At 36.5% G+C, this 19152-nt stretch overlaps 1 protein-coding gene across 3 annotated transcripts in view; it reads right to left on the bottom strand.

The window, feature by feature from the left end:
- Nucleotides 1-17399, bottom strand: part of LOC145978935 (homeobox protein OTX2-B-like) — an 81176-nt gene extending 63777 nt beyond the window's left edge. For all 3 annotated transcript variants that reach the window (XM_083111932.1, XM_083111933.1, XM_083111934.1), the window contains exon 1: nucleotides 17276-17399. The gene's annotated coding sequence lies outside the window, so the exon portion shown is untranslated. The remainder of the gene's footprint in view (nucleotides 1-17275) is intronic.
- Nucleotides 17400-19152: the final 1753 nt, after the last annotated feature.

The following is a 19152-nucleotide window of genomic DNA, read 5'->3' as shown; positions in this document are numbered from 1 at the left end:
TAAACTACGGACTTATTACATTATTGTGAATGTAAAGGTATGGTTTCATTCTTTTTCAATGTTAACTATTTATTGATGCACAAAGTGCATTACAAGACTAACACGCAATGATAATGCAATATGCAATGATTTCCCTAGATTTTGTGCAGCAATGTTATTCCTTTTGCGCATGTTAACGCACCACACAAAGCCTTGTAGCTGAGCCGCCCTGTTCATACAATAACAGGTTTTACGTATCGATCAGCTTCACTGACAACTTGTGGCAATTGACTTGATGTGATTACGGAATCTCGTAGCACCCAATAAGCTGGTTTGTCACGTGTTTAATTGCTGAAGAGAGCTTATGGAGATTCGAACGATGCTGTTCCGGCTGTCGTATTTGGAGAGTTACAAGGATAGGGCATTTCCAAATTGGATTCCTACAAAAGTGTTTGATTTCAGGATCCAATCCGAAGGAAAATGTCGCCCACATGCTTGGTAATTGCTTCTGAAGGGTGGCTTTATTAGATTCATGTCTGGATCAATGACCCCATAGGGTGGTCCATGTAAGGTGGCCGTCATCCTAGGATGTATGCGACCGTGCTTTACGCAAAAGCAAAATTGGTTGCCTATACGTCAAAATGTGGGATGAAATAACCTTCCAAATTACGTGTTTGTGTTTTATACATGTTTAGGTTAATCGCGAAATCATAGATGAAATGAAACAGCCATATCGTGACTGGAACTCGGACACTGTACTCTCAGAGGCGAGATAGTGAGTCGAGTGCAATAACGTACGACGAAGTTATGCATTCCCGATCATTAAACACTTCTAGCACATCCGCTACAAAACGACAAGCAAAAGTGCGTTGAATTAGCTGGTTGTTTAGCTGATTTAATGCTATATGCGTTCCCACCTTTGGTGCAAGGGGTCACGGGATCGATTCCCGGTGTTAGCTCCAAAATTTCGCTGTTGGCCCAGCATCGTGATATTAACTGGAAAGCTACTTGACATCATGAAAAGCGCTTGACAGGCCTTGCCCTGATTACTATATGTCTAATGACTAAAGAAAAATCAGGAAAAGCCTCATCTATTTCACCTAATCATTATTCACCCTTTTCAGTGATTAACGTTAAACAGAGTGGTTTAAAAGCTACCTAAAATAACATTAAATGCAAATAAAAGTCTTTACCCTTTCACGTACTTTAATTATTTGTTTCTCTAATCACGGGTGTCCGGCTATTAAAACTAAAATTTGCATTTATCTCTTATCTTATACTTTATTTTACATTCATCCCCCTTAACAGTTTCTAAGTACACTACCTGTTTTCGATTTTTCAGATATTTATACCACTTACTATTTCCCATCTTGTATTGCAATTTATACAAAATCTATTTCTACACATTCGACTTTTTAACATCTTTCTCTGTTACAGTCTCTAATGGTCTAAGAATGCCGACTTCTACGTTTCAATTCCCCGCACGTGTGCGTTTCAATGCCATCCTCCCACACTATTTTAACGTGTACTTTATCTCTCCTGACTCCAGTTTCCATCAATACTCTCTAAACAATTTTCAATTTCGCCAACGTCTGCCCCTCCTCTATCCCACTTTTCTCAATATAGCATGGTTTCATGTTATGTTTAGTTTTATTGACATTATTGACGTCATCTGATAAGCTTGCTCTTCAGAACGTTCAAAATAGAAAGAAAGTTTTTGGCTCGCATCAAATTCTAAGAAGCCCTTCTCGACTAGAGTATTGTTTAGAAATAGAATAACACTTATTAAATTTATTTAACTTTTTGAAGAGTAGAAATTTCGAAATAAATTATTTTACAGGCAAGGACGTTTTATTATTATACATAGTTAATAGTTGTTATTATGCATTAAAGGTGTGTTGCAATTCAAACAACTGATTAAGAATGAAAGGAGATAGTTTTATAATAGACAGTAAAAAGTAAATAAATAGCATATATTATAGATCTGTGAGTGGATATAAATGCAAAGGAAAGAAATTTGAAAATACGGTATTAGAGAAATAAAAAATAATTATACTACATAAATATAGACACCCTAAAATCGCTTCCATTAATATTTTAATTGGTAGTTCCCAATTATAATAAATCATGGCATATCATGTAATATGATGGTAGATCAGGGCTTCTCAATTTTTTTTGGATTCCTGTGGCCCTTCATATGTACATTTTCGGTTCGATGCTCATGTGCCCAAAGTTTACGCAAAAAGAACAAATTCGATTTGGTCCGTATTTTTTAAAAATTATATAGTCATTTACTTACACCACTAGCTTGCATTGTTGTGAATTTTAAAATGCAAAATCAGAATGAGATTACAGAACTGTATAAGAAAAATGGAATGAGATATTATGTGATGTGACTTTCTACATGCAATAATGTCTTCCACAACGGCAACACTTTTCATGTATATCTCACATTTTCACAGCGCTTAACAGTACATTATCGGTTTTTCATACAGCCATAACGCTCAGGGGCATGAAGACGCATAGTTTGAACACACCTCTATATAAATATATTTCCATCATTTTAAACAACAGAGGGTTTTTCAACTATCACATTAATAAAGTAAATTTTAGCACTATTATTCGTAATGCTAGGATTTCTATGAATTATAAGTTTGCCAAAATATACAAAATAAAATGCACTTGTGACCTAAAATTTCCATAATTATTCCCTTTATTTCTTTAAAAAGAATGAATAAGAACTATAATTTTTCTCATAATGAAGTATGACTTACATAGCTTACTTCGAGGGGTGAGATATTAAGAATTAAAAAACAGAGGGAAAACAAAGAAGTGAAATGTGAAAGTAATTGGCCTATTATTTTATTCCAAATATCAATATATGTATAATGTTCTTCCTCCCTTGCCTTCCCCACATGGCAGGTTACAGGGCCGAGAATTCATTTTTGTAATAAATTCAAGAACTTGAGTGAACATGAAGGAAAATAAGAAACTCACTTCGGAAACGGTGTAAACATTACACATTTATAATTTCTTTGTACCTTGAGAAAGTAAAATATGCTCAATATAGACGGAAAATGGTTAGGATATGCTCAATCACGTAGAAGCAGACAAATATGCACATAGACCTATGGTCTAAAGAACCACTTTAATTTATTTTAATTTATTTAATTGTTCATAACATGGGTTTTTATATATTTCAGGAACATATCACCCTTATCTAAGCCTATATAGATACACATACGAAAAAGTTATAAAATTCTACCTTTGAATGAAATGTTTCTGCAAGTGATGTATTTTTGACTAACCCCATATGCTAATGAAATTATAGGTGATTATCAATGTGGATTCAAACGTAACAGATCAACTATAGATCATTTTTTTTACACCAGACAGACACTTGAGAAAAAGTGGTGATATTATCAGGTATTCATTGATTTTAAAGAAGCATGTGATTCTGTTAAAAGAGATAACTTATATAATATATTAGTCGGGTTTGGAATACCTAAGAAGCTTGTTAATATGATAAAAGTATGCAATAATGAAACAGAAAGTAAAATTCGTGTTGGTATTAATATGTCTGACAAATTTACAATTCATTATCACCATTACTCTTTATTTTTGCCTTGGAATCTGCTGTTAATAAGGCAATAGAAACTAACGAAAGACTAAAATTAAATCGTTTAACTCAGTTGTTAGCATATGCAGATGATGTAAACTTACTAGGGGATGATTTTTTTCTTTTGCCATTTGAAGTCTTTGGTCACATATTTGATTATCAGTACAAGTTGTCAAAGCCAACACTAGATCGGATTGTCGCTCAGTACATTAGACAAGTGCATCCAATGTAAAAAGTAAAACGTAGAAGTAAGAATTTTTGACGCTGAATCCATTCTGGTTGACTACACGGATCACGCCTGCGCAAGCTCCTTTCAATTTTTTTGTCAAATCGATCATGCGACGCAACCAGTTTTATTATATTTTTTTGAAATGTCATCTTTCCGCACTCATAAACATGAAAATTCTGCTTGAAGTCTTCATATCTGCATTTTTTTTATTTGGGTAGAAAACATGGAAGCTTCTTCAATCCATATTCTCCACAGGCCGCTTCCCGTTGTTCAATTGTCCGTAGCGGGGGAGGGAAGGGAGATTCTCCCTCCACACAATTTTCCACTCAACAATGAAACGACGCGGAATAAACGTTCAGTAATCGATTTGCCATCCAGATCGCAATGGAGAAGAGAGAAATACTTTCTGCCAACTTCCATCTTTTTCGAATTGCCACAAAAACTAATAAAAGTATTATTTTCCACAGACGTCCGCGCTAAACATTTCTAACAAAATTAGTGCACAGTGTGTTTTAAAATTCCTGCAGGATTCTAAAAAAACAATAACTTTAATGTAATAGGTTTATTACAATGATTTTTTTTTACACAGAGGAATATTTCATATTTTGTTCTGCCCACACTGCTGAATGACATGTGTGCAATTGATCACGCGATTAAGTGATTCCAAGATGGCGTCGATGCAGGAAAAAGCTCAGTGCGTGTTATGGCTTGCCATCAGATATTACGCCTTGCGATTACTGGCTGTGGCGACATGTCAAGACCCAGGTGTATGCAGAGAAACCGACAGATCTTGACAATCTGAAGTTCAAGATACGGTCACAACATTCCGGACGAGCACCGTCAGAATGCAATTCTCGAATTCAAACGAAGATTGCAAGAGTGTTTGGACGTGAATAGTTTCCAGCTGGAGATCTGGCGATGAACAAAACCACATCAAACATTAATTTTAAAGTTTCCTCTGTGTAACAAACAATATTTCGTTGTAATAAAGCTATTACTTTAAAAGTTATAGGTTTTTAGAATCCTGCAGGACTTTTAAAACACACTATTTATTCTTTGTAACTGAGAGAGCGAAGGTGAAGCGGAAGGGACACCCCCTCCAAAAAGGAATGACTATGTACAGTGGAACCTTGATAACTCGAACTTGGGGGGGGGAAAGGAAAAAAATCGAGGTATCAAGGATTTCGACTTACCAAGGTTCGAGTTATTGAGGGTCAAAATCGCCGACTTTGAGTTATAGAGGTCTAAAGTTTACTGACCCTTCTGAACGTGGGGGAGTTCAAGTCCCAACACGATTGTTGATCACCTTACATTGTACGTACGCACCCTACACTTCGACTTATTGAGGTCCGTGCGACTAAAACTTCGAGTTATATATATAGAGGTGATTAGAATTTAACTTCGACTCATAGAAATTTTTCATACTCTACCTTCGACTTATTGAGCTGAAACGGCATCCCATAAACTGTACAAAAATTCGTCTTATCAAGGTTTTATTCGAGTTGTTGAGGTAAAATTAGTATTGAGTGTTATGGACAATTCAAGGGGATTACAAAAAATTCGACTTATCAAGGTTCCACTGTATTGTGAAAAGTCATGATATGGTTATTTCCAAAGAAACAAAGCATTCTTTTGCACACAAAATATGAAACGAAATGTGTTGCTGCCGCTGCTAGAAATTAAATCCGGAATATCTTGATTACAGGACGATAATGTGAATACTATACCATTGGGAATTCCCTCAGATAGTGACATAGTGGAGGACATTGTACACAAATTTACTTTGGAGAAATCTTTCCTGAGGATCCTTGTTAATACAAGCACCGTAAGCAAGAGTTTCCTGGTGATGACACACACTGGCGTACGCAGAATTATTTTTCGGCAGGGGCTTGAATTGTAAAGATGGATAGTATACAGCTGGTTTCTAGGGGGCGGTATGCACAATAAGATAGCTCATACATTTAGAACTTTCCACTCTTAAAAATGGCAATCGGGAACCATTTAGTGGGAGGGTTTACATTTCCAACTAAGGTTTTTCACTGCTTTTATTTAAAAATGTTGATTTTTTCAAATTTTGAAGGGGGCTGTAGCCCCTTCAGCCCCCCTCTGCGTACGCCAGTGATGACACATGCACAGTGATTTGATTCTATATTAAGCTGCAGGTTCAGTCCCAGCTACCTTATCTGAGCTCAAAGTGGACCTCAAACAAACTTGGCTAAACGTTTACAACAAAAAAGTAATATAGGCGATAATGTAGAAAAATCTACACATCCTATTAGCCTATACACTTTCAGCATATTCTGAGCCCCTCCCAGAGAAAGATTCTGGATACGTGTTCACAAGTATGAATTAATGAATGCATGAATTATACATTTTTGCTGTTTTGGCACAGATGGCCATTTTACACCCTTCAAATTTACGAGGATAAACCGCTGATCTAAAATTAGTACCTGAAAAGGGGAGTGTAAAATGCTCCTTGAGAAAAGTTAAAAGCGCAAGGTTTTAAAGGGATCTGCACGGACATTAAACGTACACAACACATTAAAAGGTAAGGAAACAGTAAAAATTTTCCTCGGAGATGGTGTAAAAAGCCCGTTTTTCTCAAAAAGCTAAAAACATTACTTAAAACACTGTCATCATCTGATGACAACGAGTCGGGAAGGTGTACACGTATCGTTTCATTTATGTAAATCTTGTAAATCTGTAGAAACTATTTTTTCAGCAAAGCACCAATAAGAAATACGAAGTACGGTGAAACTAATCTAAATTGCATATTAAGAAATACGAACAAGAAATAAGAAACTTCTAATTAAAGTAGAAATATCCTTAACAGTATAACATCAACCAGTCTCAGTGGTCAACCTTACGCACTACGAAGTCAGTAATCCTAAGTTCGAATTGACTCACGTCGCCCTGTGAAACCTATCAAATTGTCAGTTTGAAGAAGAATTGAATCTAAAAGTTATCTTGCTCGTATTATAATATATGGAAGCCGTAAACTAACTTGTTTAGTTTCATATTCACGATTAAATGGCTTATATTCTAATTCCATGTAGGGTATTGTGTTTAGCCCGACAGCTATTGTGTTAATGTCTGCATGTGCGACGGATTTATACAAAATCGTGAAGGACTAAAATAATAATGTAATCCTTAGTGAAAAATGGACATTTAGATACACAGTTTATTTTACCTTTAGGGCAAGCTAGGTATCAGAGTGTATGGCATTATAAAATAACCAAGAAAATGCCTTCGATATTTTTTTCTTACGAGTATTAGAGGACGTTCTTTCAGAATAATAAAATGTTACCAGCAGATTTAATGTAAATTGAAACAGCAAACTTGGTCAATTATGTGATGCATAAAATCACATATGAAGGAATACAATTATGTTTACCAAGTTAAGAACATTGTTCAGTTTTTACACATATATCAAAATGGAAATCTCACAAATACAACATTCAAAAGGATAGAAAGTGAATATTTAATCGAGAAACCTAACAGAAAATAAATTTACGGTATCTTTAATCAATAAATTTGTTCATTGGCATAGTTTCTGAATAAAGGACGCACAACTGATAGTTCAAATAAATTCTACTTTTCCTTCGAGGACTACTACAAACTAACAGAATAATCAAGGATTATAAAAGAGATGCATAAATGTTCTAAAGTACTGACCTATACCACATAATAATAATGCGCTTTGAATACGAAAATTTAGTCTGCAGAATATATACTGCTGTCTTCGCAGTATATGATACCTGCAAAAAATACGGAATCAAGATAGATTTCAGTATGATAACAAGAAAATTAGGTGTATGTTAAAATATAAAATTAATGTATAAGTATTAAAGATTGCAGAATATTTGTTTAGAATTTTGCTGCGTAAGGTAAACGGTTAAGAGATGATATAATTATGGATTTGGCTTCCACTGTATGTGGTTACTGAGTTAGTGTCATCTCCACATGCTTTCTTGTATACAACGAACTGGTATACATTTCTTTGGACGGGAATCGCTAGTTGTTTCACATGCAACAACAGCGTATATGGGGGGAAGGGTATGGGTTGCTCAAAAATTAAAAATAAATTAATCGTAGGATGTCGTAAATGTTGCCGACACTTCTATCGTCTCTTTACCTTCTGGACTCAAAAGTGCCAAAGGCCACAGTCTAGCAACTTTTTTTTTTCCAGTAGCATGTTTAACGCAGACTCCTCTTTTTCCAATTTGAATTTTTTTTGGACTGAGTTCCTCATATTTAACTGCCGAATTATCCTCGCGTTACTATGTCCATACAGAAATGACGAGTTTCAATTGCCCAAGTCCAGGGTTTATTTTTTTAAAATTAATCTAACAACATTGATATGAGTATATTTTATTTATTTAGTTTTATTTATTTATTTATTGAGAATATTTCAGATACAGCACAGATGGCCATTTTACACTGAGATTGTGAACAATGAAAATAGAAAAAATAACTGGTAGCGCTTAATACACGGTAATTAATTAAATTTTCATTTGAGTCATGAACTTTGAAATATCAACGTATATTTCTGTTTAATTATTTTTAAAGTACTTCTAGAAAGCATTTAAATCGACCATGAGACGCAAAATATAGTAATAGATGTAAAGTATGCAGATGTGATATTACAAACAAGACGTACAATTCACAAATGAAAATTTTAAACTAATACTCATAATACTAATATAAACACGCACTTCATGTGTGTGTTATATATATATATATATATATATATATATATATATATGTTTGTGTGTATATATATATATACACACACACACATACACATACATACATACATACGTACATATATAAAGTATACATATATGTAGGTACTTATGTGTCTGTGTGTATAAATAGATAGCTGTGTCTTAGAAATTAAAGTCGTTTGAAGGTGCTATTAAATTGTAACAATTTTCAGCTTTGAGGTTTGTCCGTCCTAAACTGTAATTCAAGGTGGCTGTAGCAATCAATTAATCAATTAAGCGTAACGGCTGAGAATAAGGATCTATTTGGTATTCACTCTCGCTAAAACTCTCCTGCGCCAAAGTAGAATTTAATTAGTGTAAACAAAAATCAAACACATACTTTATATGTACAGTATTAAAAAGTATGTTCATTTCATTCTACAATGTATACACATTTCATTTCCTTACAAGACGTGAGTGCTTTTATTCATCCAATAAAAACGTATGTCCCAAGGTGTTTAACAGTTCATTTATTTTACTTAAAGATCGCCATGATAGTGTTGGTAATTACGTCTAAAAGGTGTAGTAATCACGTAATACTGATACATGGGATGTAAATGACTTTCATTTCAAGTACATGACTTTCTTCCGGTCGTGCTTAATGTAAAACACTAAGGCCAGGAGACAAACGAGGGACAAGCAGTGACTTGCACGTGCGCGAATTTCATTAAATACTTGATACCTGGTTGCTACAGTTTAAGTTGCCACTCTTCCACGTAGAAGTGGTTGGAGCAGAACGCCAAGACGATAAAGTTCAAGTCCTTTGATTTGATTTTTAGTTAGCGTCGCTTTTCTTCCACTTATCGCGACAATGAGGATGATTGAGGATGAACATGATAAAATTGACACTCACACTCACACTCATGCCAAGGCCTGGATTCGAAACCAGGACCCTTTGCGTCGTAGCGCGCTGTGCTAACCACTCCGCCACGGTGGTCGGCAGGATTCGAGTCGTGTAAGGCGTTTTCGATTCATTCTGTTTCTATTATTCACTCTCGTTGCCATGGTTACTCTATGAAAGCGATGTAAATTACGAAAGTACAAAAATAAAAATTCCAGTCACCATTGATTTAATGATTGGAATTATCTACATTTTTACCGTAGTTTATTTTAAATACCTAATTGAGTGCTAACATCTAGTAATAGACAAATGTCATAATAATGTATTAATAACATTTTGCACGCCTCCCAGATGGCGTAGTGGTAACGTTGTCACCATGTAATCATGGGGTCCTGGGTTCTATACCCGGTGGAGGCACATAGATCCCACTTTAAACTGTAAATTCCGTCCCGATTAGCCTTTCTGTGTATAAAGTGTACTCAAAAACAAACAATTGAACAGTTCGCTTCTTGCTGCTTATTGTTCGAACAATGCTAAAATATATTGCATTCAAATATGCACTTTAGTACCAGCCACCGTAGCGCAGTGGTTAGAATTGGTTCGAATTTCTGTTTTCTATTAATCTGATTCATTGCTTCTTCACCCTTGTGGTTGCGCTTCGCTTAAGGAGATATAGAATCGGCATATAATAACAAAATTAGAAATAGAAATACATTAAATCGAATTATCTTTAAAAATAGAAGTTGCATGTGGAAAAATATATTTTAATTGTACCACTGACAACAAAAAGGTGTATGCCCCCGTTATGAAATTCGTAGTCACGCCACTGGTTTTGTAGTAGTTGTATGATTTCGTAATTTCATTCCTCTGCTGCAAAATCCCAGTTATTTTTGTAGTATGCTGTAGATGAATAGATATGTTTTAATTCTGGAATTGAATACAAACTTTTTTTAAAAAAAGAACAGAGTTAAATTGGACACAGAAAATTGAAACTCTTCTTTTTCTTTTTAAGGACCGTTAATAAAATTGAAGAATTTGCGCACAGAAAATGAACTTTTAGGAACATCAGAACAAGTGAAGATGCTGACTGGCTTCTCTACATTTCTCAATTTTTTAAAAGGGTGTCCACGATTGCGCAGTGGTAGCGTTGTTGCCTTGTAATCAAGAGGTCCCGGGTTCGATACCTAGTGGAGGCACATGGCACAGTGGTTCGGATCCCCTTTCAAACTGTAGGTCCAGTCCCGATTATCCTTATTGTGCATAAAGTGGACTTAAAACAACAATTCAATCAATCAATATTTTTTTTTTTAAATATTGAATGTAATATGTTTCATGTCATTGAAGCACGTGTCTTCTAGTTTATTTTTATTTTTTTAGCAATGGTAACTTTTAGCATTATTATTATTATTATTTATAATGATTGAGAGCGGCCGAACACAAAATATGGTGAGCTATCTTGGTGACCGCTTTGAATGCTGACTCAACTTCTATTTCAGGCGCCGATCTCCGTGGAGGAGTGATTAGCACAGCGGGCTATGCCGCCAGGGGTCCCAGGTTCGAATCCCGACCTAGGCATGGATGTCCCTTCCCCAATTACATCCTCATCTTCGCGATTAGCCAAAAGTGGGAGAAAAGCGAATTAAAATAAACCAAATCAATCAATGAATCGATCAAGATTTCAGGCGTTGTCCAGCCATGGATGTTTATGAGTGTCCCATAAATTTCATCTCATCACCATTCGACACGATTATCCTAAAGAGGCACTTACAGGACACAAAATATGAAAATACAAACAAAATACAATACTAATTCTGTTTGTACAGTCACAAACACTTCTGGGTTGCAATTATTCCATTGAAAGTCAGTGTGGCTGTTACAACCCAGAAATATCCGGGACTGTACTAACAATTCATAACACTGTACTCAATCGATATAAACAATCTGAAAAAAGATAAGCTTCCTACAACTACACGTATGTGTAACTGAACATTTCAAAAAAGTATCCTTAATATTGCAGCGCCGTGAGTTTTCGTAGTTAACCGAAAAGCGGAAATGCATGATTTAAAGCCTTATTTAATTAGACAGACGTTCCTTAGATTTCATACATTCACCAACGTATCTGCATTATCAACAAAATCCTTTTGATTCATTTAAAATTCTGTAATTGGGTACAGATAAGAATGTGTATACATTGCTGACATGCATGGAAATCATAAAATAGAGCCTTGTAATCGTGGGGTCTCGGGTTCGATTCCCCACGGAGGCCTTTTATATAGTTGCTCGGATCTCACTTTGATCTGTAGAAAAGGCCAGATTAACTTATTTGAGTATAAAGTAGATATAAAACCAACTTTACATATTTTTTTCACAAAATGGAGTGAAAATATACGTATATATTAAAACGTCTTGTTTTATTATGGCTACAGTGAACTTAGCTATGAGACTGCAGATCTTTTTTTGTAATGTTAGTTTGAATTTAATAGTTTTATTCTAATACGTTTCTTTTAATGTGAAGTGTAATTTTTTATTACTTGTGTGAACCAACAATCGGTAATTATTCTCTACATTATTAACGCCCATTTGATATTCTATTCGTATTGGTTATAAAGTTATTTTAATTTACATTTTTCAGTGCGCGAAATTTATAATTATTCTAGCAAGTGTTGTGCATATTCTGTTCTTTATTCAATGGGCCTATAGTGGACGCTTCTGCAGAACTTTAAGATATTCTTCCTTTTCTTTTGTGCATAATCATGCTAGGAAGCAAATAAACTCACTCGACTGAAAACACCACCTCTACGAATATTACAATACCAAGTCAGTTACTGAGCATTTCTTTTGATTTCCATAGGATTTGCTCTCGTATAGACACAGGCAAATAAACGAATGACTGCAATCACTCTAGGACGTAATATAGCGGAAAGTTATATTTGTAATCCAATTTAATTCATTTTGTTAAAAAAAATGATTTGTATGTTTTCACTGCATCTTTTGTTCGAATAACTGATTCTATTGCTAATTTCCTTGTAAATGTTTTGATAAAACTACTAATTATATTTTTAATAGTAATATCAGACAATGAACCGAGTCGAAAACAGTGATTTTTCAAAAAAACTCTCCACTCAGATCATTTTGGTGTTATATTTTCTTTACATTGGTATTATCCGTGGCGGGGTGGTTAAAGTAGCGGCTAACACCCCAGGAGTTCTAGATTCTAACCCCGGTTAAGTAACTTCTCTGAAACTGACAATGTTTCCTTCTCTGCAATCAGCACTTTGTATTACATCAAAACTGAGTTGGAATACGAATATATTTGTACAGGGCCAAAAGTCATGATCGGATACAATATAATATTATTATTGTGAAAGAGAATGCGGTAATCAATGTACAATCTGTGTTGACATGAATAAGTGAAATAGGACAAACATATCTGTAAGATTAATGTCAGTGCAGGTCTCAATGGAAATATACAAATAGTGAGATGTGCAATGCACACGAAAATTCTCGTGAGGCTTTTCGAGTACTTTAAAACAGATGCAATTTTTCAAAACATGAAAAATCTGTTTTTTGTTCCTTAAAACGGGGAATGCTTTTGTAAAAGTCGTTTCTGGCTCAAACCCAACTTGAAGGTCTACTAACGGAATGTTAAGATTTCTTCTGGACCATATTACAGTTCCAGCAACAGTTGTTTCGAAATATCCCTTAATTTTCGAAGATGCGCTCTATATTATGTATTAGTTATTTCGAAAATAGATGTGTTTGTTGTAGAAAATATGTTTTGATTCGGTGCAATGAATTTACCTAATGACGACACTAAATGAGGATCGGTATGGGCCACAGCTCTCGGGAAATGAAGCTGCAACCTGGGCTACTCAATTTTTAGAAAATAATATTATTAACCTATAGTATTCCGTATATACTTTTACATTTCTGAGAATTTTGTGAATAGAACTTCAAGAGCTTTGCAAACAGTAGGACGATTTCGAATTTGTGCCAATAAAAATGATTTTTTCTCTTAGGTATATCTGTTTATTTCTTCTAATTACTCAGGATTTTCCTTATTTTGTATCGATTTAGTTGCTAATCTTCAAATACTATTGAAACATTTGTGTAACAGAAGATAGGAGTTCGCCGTCAGATATTATTAATTTTAAATTAGCGAATTGATCAAGCAACTATATACGTAAATGTTCAATCTACCTTAACCCTAGCACCGGTTATTATTCTTGAGAGTGAATGTCTCAAAATTATATTTTGGTATGTTATTGGTTTAAAAGGTCAATAACCATCATTGAATTAGTTCTTGCAACAATGTTTGTGTGTCTCAAGGTCTACTACCGGAATGTTAAGGTTTCTTAATTTTCGAAGATGCGCTCTATATTATGTATTAGTTATTTCGAAAATAGATGTGTTTGTTGTAGAAAATTTGTCTAGGGTCGTTACGGAAACTATACACACAACTCGAAGATTGTCAAAATCAAGTTTCAGAATTAGAATACGAGCATCGTCGTTGTACAACCCTGTATGGGTTAGGCTTGCATTCTTGCGTGCAACTTCTTATATTTTTTGTAGGTCTATTATTCTTTTTATTAAAATAAAAGAAGTCTGCCTTTGTGTAACAGCTTTTACGTAAATTTGCATACTCTTCCAAATGTCATTAATAATGAGTAAAGAATACACTGTATTTGTAAACATGGTTAACTGATAGAACTTCTCTATTGTAAAAGCGATATAAAAAAATTAAAAATTGAAATATATTTTGCTCATCACCATTACTATTCTGTTGCCGACCGCTGTGACGTTGTGGTCAGCGCACGCGACACGTAGCCAGAGGTCGCATGTTCAAACCTTGATGTATCATTGTTTTGTAATTTGTTCATCACTTCAGTCATACACATCGTCCCAGGAGGTAGAAAAGCGACTTCAAATAACCAAAATATAAATAGTTACTCTTTGGTTATCCGTCGCGGCCGCGACAGCGCGTCCCTCCAGTTGCATAACCGAACGGCGTACTTTGCCGGAAGCAAGTGCGAGCGTCAACCGCAAGAACGTTCTGGATGCGTGTTTGCTTTCCTTTTCCTAATCCAAAGCTCAAAGTTGCAGCCTAAATGGCACGTTCCCTGCTTTGCTAACTTTGAAATTGATTTATCGCTATTAGGGGCTGATTGCTTCAAGTAGCTGGGGAGGGTGCTTCTTCCGCAGGGCCGTAATCAAATGTAAGCACCGACGGGTAGAGGGCAAGTGTTCGCCGACGGGAAAGGGGCGGAACAGACGTCGAGGCTAATCACAGTGCCTACACGCCGAGGACATAAGTTTGCACTTATCCCTTGCTCTTCTCCCCCCACTTCACACTTTTCCTTTTGGGATTATCATTCGTGAGGTTCCACTATACGAATTCCAAGCGTTTTCGTCAGAGACCAGCGACTCTAGGTATACATCCTTATTCGACGGGCAGCAGTACAAGTAACCTTTTGGAAGTTACCCTGATAAAACAATTTACATTGATCAAGTGTTAAAACTTATATAAATGTGCATATTTGGATTAATTTAGTAAGGGTTTTTAGACCCCTGTTGGTTTTTATCCTCATACGATTCTACACGTGTGATTCTTAATTTCCTCGTACTTTTTTCACTTTTTTATTATTGAAACCGTCTGATTTGAATAAATGTATACCGTAATGCTCCACAGGTTACATAAACGTCGCTAACTTTACTGTTATGCCAATCGCGACTATGAATGACAAATGATTACTAAGGGGGTGAAACGGTAAACACACAAATATTGTCTGGAAATCGAGACGGGTTTTCGTAACCCGTACATCATTATCGTACTGATCCAAACTAATATCCAGTAACGTTTATTAATGTCATTTATCGGCACATTATCCGTACACTAAAACACGTGGCGAGCTGCGACGCCAGGTGGCCTGGGTTCGAATCCCGGCCTTGACATGGAAGTTCTTTGCGAGTGTCCGTTCATCAATTTCATCATATCATCATTCATCCTCATCGTCGCGACGTTAAAAAACAAACATCAAATTAAATCAAACTAAAAAGCGAAGGGAAATGTTGACGCTGCACTAAGTTTAGAAAGAAATTGGCTGGAATGTATCATGGAAAACTTTCGAAAAAAATTGAAATCCGAAATACAAACTTTGAACTTAGGCTCAATTTGAATGGTGGCAGACTGTATTCAGAAATATGTGCGGAAACCTCCAAGAGAGGGGAAATTGTAGCAGTGACTTAATGGCAACGTTGAGAATATTTTTTCGTGTTACATAAATGTAAATGTGTTTCCTGTAATACTGCCAATGAATTGATTTAAGAGGAAGCAAATTTAGTTAACCTATACATGTTGATCTGGCGAGCAGCGATCCAAATTAAATAGCCCATTGGAAATTACCCTGATATTTTACTATATATAATGTTAAAACAACTTATACACTGATCAAGTGTTAGAGTTCTATAATTGTGTATATTTGAATTAATTTAGTAGGAGCTTTAGGACCCCTGCCACAATACTGTTCGCCTTTTCGCACGACTGCTACACATTTCCATTCGAGAAAGCATATCACAAACAATTACAGATCTCGTTCCAGAATCGATTTAGACAAGTAATGACGAGATATTTATTTTCTATATACTCGACATATTCATGAAGGTAAAGTCAGGGTTGCCGAACAATTTTTTGAACGTAATAAAATGCACAAACGCATATGAATCGAAACAAAGTATTTTCAAGTTAATACTTTTGTCTGGTGTAGCTGTCGCTGGAAATCGATAACTTTTTAAAGGCGTTACACCTAACAACTATGCACTCTACAACACATACGTACACACAAAGCATGATCAAACACACACAATAAGGGTACCCATGGTTGTTAAAGTCCGGCTCGTAATTTGATATGACGTGATTCCCCCTCCCCTTTCCCGAAGAATAAAGAAGTGAAAAATGAAGGCGTGGAAACTCAAAAAGAAGGGAACGCGGTCCAGTGAATAAACTGAGCGAAGCGTGTATAATGGAAGTGATAGCCAGGTATGGCCTACTCGCATAGTGACATGACGTCTAATTGCGGGTTCCTAACACCTTAAGAAAACTAAAAGGGGTTCTTTACCCCCAGCGGATGATGGTATCTTGGTCGTCCCTCCTTTTTTCCCCGAACGGTGCGGTTGCAAAATAAGGGGTTCAAACCTCATCGTTCAGTGCACTGAAATTTCCAGATCGTATCTCGAGAGCACCGACAAGAAATTCTTGCGAACTTTCATATCGAGGGGTCGCGATGCAAATGATTGCGAGAGTCGCGGTGTAATTGACAATACTAATTCCGGATTTCAATTTCATCCTCATCCTCATCATCATTATCCTCTCGACGCGACGTAAATCACATCAACGCCCCCACCCACCCCCTCCCCAGCGTCTCCCGCTAGCCTCCGCACGGTCAGAGGTGTCATATTATCACCTGCTACATTCAAATCACTCAACCGGAGATCGCCCACTCGACCAATTAGTAAAAAAACCAGTTTGCCCATGCAGGAATTCCACCCTCCCCGCTTTCCTTCAACGCGCTAATACCATTCAAGAAAAAAATCCACTTTGCTACAAAACTCCTAAACCAATAAGGCACCAACCACCTCCTCTTCTACGAAAGAAAAAGATATCGAACGTAATGCACACATTAATGCAGAAAAAACAATAAAAAAAATAAAAGGCTGTAGGTGTCACAACACTAAGTGGGTACGCTTACTGTAATATCGTCAATAACACATCAAGATCAGTCTTTCTAATCTTCTTAAATGTCTGTGTTTGAACATTTAAAGGAGATAAAACACAATAAACTCACCTAAGCTGTCAGAAATCTGTTAGTGAATGCAGCCTCAGATAAAACAAGCCTTAAGCCTGTTACAGAGCAGCTTAGACCGTCTCAAACCGTATTAAATAAGACCACGATTGATCCAGTGCAATCCCCAACTTTTCAAACACACGACATCGTCTAATGGCGACTCCTCTGCAACCCATAGCGCTGCGCAAAGTCACGTGCCGAGGCGGGACCAATAACGTTTCAGCTGGGCTCCCGAGGACCCTCCTTCCAGGATTAGGTATGCATGCGCGCCGAGAGAGGATTTTATACCTCTTCTGGGGCTCCCTCCTTCCCCTTGTCCAAACCGACATGCATTTCTTTTGTGAATGCCTACTGCAAACAAAGAGCAGGCGGAGTGTGTGTGTAAACGAGAGCCGGCCCCCTCTCACCCCACTTAAAAACCCATCCCTCCCTCCCCCTTTCCCCACCCCACCTCCGCCTCATGAAGCTGCTGCAAGTAAACTGTAAGGTTTCCGGCCAACAGTAATCAATACCTGCCCATTCTGTACCTGTCTTGCTTTTCTCCCCCTCTAGGAAGACATTTATTTCTCTTCACTTGTCTTTTCATCCCATAAACCCCTACCTGGATACTTCACCCGCAAGTTACCACCAGTCTTCGTTGTCAGATGCTAGGAAACAATAGAACTCTCACATAAATAGACTAGCTGTAACTAGCTTCTAAAGAAAAACGAGGTGAAGCACCTTGAAAACTGTCTCAGGAAAACTTTATTTTGTGGAAAATATGTATAAAAAAATCGAGTAACACAGATGCAAGATCCCGTTGAACCAAATGAGACAACGAGACATCACTATCAAGAACGATACACTTCGACTGTGGCTAGTACGTTCTAAAATTAAGACATTGGTTTCTTCCCCCTCCCTCACATAGGCTACTTGAAATTCTTCCAGTCTAACCTATTTGTATAGTCATGGACACTCCTGAGTTGTAACAGCCCCATCGACTTTCAATGGAATCATTACAACAAGTGTCAGTGACTGTACCATTCATACAAATAGGCTTGAGATTTCGCGATCTGAGAGCGAAATCAATGATTTTCACACTGAACGAGACCGAATTAGTTGTTCTTAACTCGAGATGAAAACTGTCTCACCGATGAATAGATTTTCTCTGGGTATAGACCATGTGACCGCTGAAAATGTTTTCGAGATTTCAAGAGTTGACGAGACTTACCATAGATTTTGAGAGCTAACGTCACTCTTATCTTATATTACAAGGGCTAACGTCAATATTATCTTAAATTACGAGAGCTAACGTCACACTAATCCTTAATTCGGAGAGCTAATGTCACTCTTATATTATATTCCGAGAGCTCACATTTCCCTTGCAAGATTCCTTAAATTCCCAGAGCTAACGTCACGCTCATCTAAAATTATGAGAACTAACGTCACACTCATCTTAAATTCCGATACCTAACGTCACACTCGTCTTAAATTCGAAGACTTAAGGTCACACTTACCTTAAATTCCGAGAGCCAACATCAGCCATACCTTAAAATACGCGAGCTAACGCCACACTCGTTTTTACCGAGAACTAACGTCGTTCTTATTTTCCGAGAGCATGCGTCTCCCTTACGTTAGATTCTGAGAGTTAACGTCTTCTTGTCTTAAATTACAAGAGCTAACGTCACAACTTACCTTAAATCCAGAGAGCTAACGTCATACTTATCTTTAATCCATAGAGGTAACATCACTCTTATATCATGTTCCGAGAGCTAAAGTGACGTAGAATTCGTCGAGGATGGTTCAGGAGAAACTTTTGGCGTATATTACATACGCTCACCCATTTGACTAGATTTTGTATTAGATGAACCTATTTTGCATGTTTCCAAATACAACTT

The sequence above is a fragment of the Lepisma saccharinum genome, chromosome 25 (genome assembly GCF_977018435.1).
Source record: "Lepisma saccharinum chromosome 25, izLepSacc3.1, whole genome shotgun sequence".
In the NCBI taxonomy this organism is placed as follows: Eukaryota; Metazoa; Arthropoda; class Insecta; order Zygentoma; family Lepismatidae; genus Lepisma; species Lepisma saccharinum.
The sequence above is the reverse complement of the archived record's forward strand: the minus strand, read 5'-3'. Positions and strand labels throughout refer to the sequence as shown.